The sequence below is a fragment of the Erigeron canadensis genome, chromosome 6 (genome assembly GCF_010389155.1).
Source record: "Erigeron canadensis isolate Cc75 chromosome 6, C_canadensis_v1, whole genome shotgun sequence".
Taxonomy (NCBI): domain Eukaryota; kingdom Viridiplantae; phylum Streptophyta; class Magnoliopsida; order Asterales; family Asteraceae; genus Erigeron; species Erigeron canadensis.
Window position 1 is genome coordinate 9,496,481 of NC_057766.1, and position 2,781 is coordinate 9,499,261.

Below are 2,781 nucleotides of genomic sequence, written 5' to 3' on the forward strand. Positions count from 1 at the left end.
TGACACTCTATGGGTAAAATCATTTTTTGATTTTAAATGGTTTTCTTTGTATGGAATTCATTTGGTTTTGTCTCAATATGTTATAAAAAATCATATACGCTTTTGCAAAGGTACTCCTCAATGTATGCGTAAAATCATTTTGATTTTGAATAGTTGATTTTGAATAGGTTTTTCATAATGTATGCTGTAACACCCCGACTAAGGCAGAAAACTCGGGGTGCAAGATAAGCACACGCGCACATGGATGTTACATAGAAAATAACTAAATGAGTGAATAGATTAAATATAAATAGTCGAATACATAGTTCAAATAAGCAAAACATAGGTCATAACAAATAGATTTAATAGCATTTGAATAAAACATAAGATAAGTTCCCACGCAGGGGAAAGATTAGGCATATTGCTAACAAGCACATAGATAAACATGCAAACTCCAAATCCTAAAGCCTGAAGTCTGCTACGAGTCCCATGCTACCCATTCCTAGCCACGATTTGCTCGATTACCTAGAAGGATACTTAAAAGCGTCAGAAATGCGAGGCTAAATCAAAAATGCGAGGTCGTAATTGGAAATGCGAGGTCGCAAATCGACGGGGTCACAAACTGGGCTGTTTTCCCCAAAATTCATTCTAGAAAACCCTAATCGTATCTTTCAATCTGGAAGGTGTTTTTATCATCAGATTGTACTTTTAGACTCCCTAATATGATGGGAAAACAACCCTAAATTCGAAAACTCGAAAAACGGACTTAAACCCGAAAACTCATTTGAACAAAGTTTATAAAAAGTGTATAAAAATTCCTATATCTCAAGATTTTGTTAACGAAATCACACGAAACTTTGGGAAAAGTTGTAGTATATGATTCTAAACGTTTTGGACATAAAAAGTTCAATACTTGGTGTGTGTAGTGTGTGTATTAAATGAAAAATCGAAAAATATCAAAAGAAGAGCATAAAAAGGGGTTTTGATTTTATACCTTAAATCTGTAAAATAGATGTTTTGTGATGATGTTTAGGACATAAAAACACTGTTATTGAAGCTAATTCTAAACAAAGTAAAGATGGGGTAGTAAGGATGGAGTACTAAGGGAAAATGGGGTATTAAGGGTTTGTGTGTATTTTTGCTAGGAGGCTAAGGTGGTGGAAAATGAGAATTTGGGGAGAAAGAGAGTATTTATATGTAGGATAAGATAGGAAGGTTCCATGTTATGTCACCATAGAAGTCCGAAAATACGATGCTGCTCAGAAAACACGAGGCCAAACCGAAATAAGATGCTAAATAAGGAATACGATGCCGATGACTAAATTACGAGGTCGTTTATAAAATACGAGGTCGATTTTTCAAATATGATGCCGGTAATTAAATACGAGGTCGTATTTTCAAATTAAATTTTTATTTTGACCTAAAAGTTTTCGTGGTCAACTCACGGGTGTTACATATGCGTAAAATCATTTTTGATTTTGAATAGTTCATTATATTTAGGATTTTCACACTGTAAGAGTAAAATCAAATATGATTTTAGGTATAAGAACACAGGTAACTAAAACCTCAATACAAAATCAAATTTAATTGTACAAAACAAAGTTACAAAACACAAATCTATAAAATCTATATACAAAATCAAATATGATTTTACACATACAGTTACAAAAACAGAAATCTCTACAATCTTTATACATAAATTTAATTCAGAATCATAAAGTTGATTAAATCATATTATCAAACATTGATTTAGATATTTCATCAAACACCTTATGCAATACTCAATCAAATGTGATTTGATATTAAATCATATATAAGAAACTTTGGTTTAGACATTTCATCAAACACCTTGTATGCAATACTCAATCAAATGTGATTTGATACTAAATTATATATAAGAAACTTTGGTTTAGACATTTTATCAAACACTGTGTAGGCAATATTATACCAAACAACAAAGTCAATTAAACAACCAATAAAATTTAACATGTAGAATAGATCTAATCACATGTAATATAATTACATTTGAATATGTCAAATTTACATAACAAAAAACCATATATATATATATATATATTCATATTCAATAGACACTCCATTATTATTAACATCTTCAAGATCAATTGATGATGAATGATAGAGATGATAACGACGACGGAGGCAACGATGGCTGTACCATTTCGATTAGAACGCGATGGTGACTTAAACACTTTGGTGGTAGTGGTGATGGTGGTGGTTATGGTGTTGCTACTGGTGGTGAGGGAAATAGAGAAAGATCTGTGTGTGTTTGTGTGTGTGTGGGTATGTTTGGATCCTGAAATAGATAATAGGGGATTGAGATAATGTGCCAAATTACAATATAACCACTCTACGTGTTTTTTCTTTTTTAGCATGGATCGTTGATCACTTTTGATCCAAGGGCCGAGATTTGACCCTTGGATGTCACTAATATTTAGGGTTTTTAATGATTACAACCCATAATATAAATTCGATTTACATATCTCTATATATAATGATAGAAGATTTTGCTTACATCATTATTTATTAAAAAAACTTACTTGACATTGTTAGAAAATTTCTTATATTTGTTTTTCCTTTTTACTTAATTGATCTATGACATCATTTATAGGTTAGTTATTATAATTTTTAATTCCTTCATTAATATACAAGAAATTGGATATAAATAATTAGTATATACATCATAAATAATTTTTTAAACATTTTTCAATATATCAAAATAAAAAATTTCTTGATTATTTAGCTAGTATATTCATTATTTGAACATTCTAATAGTTCCTCCTT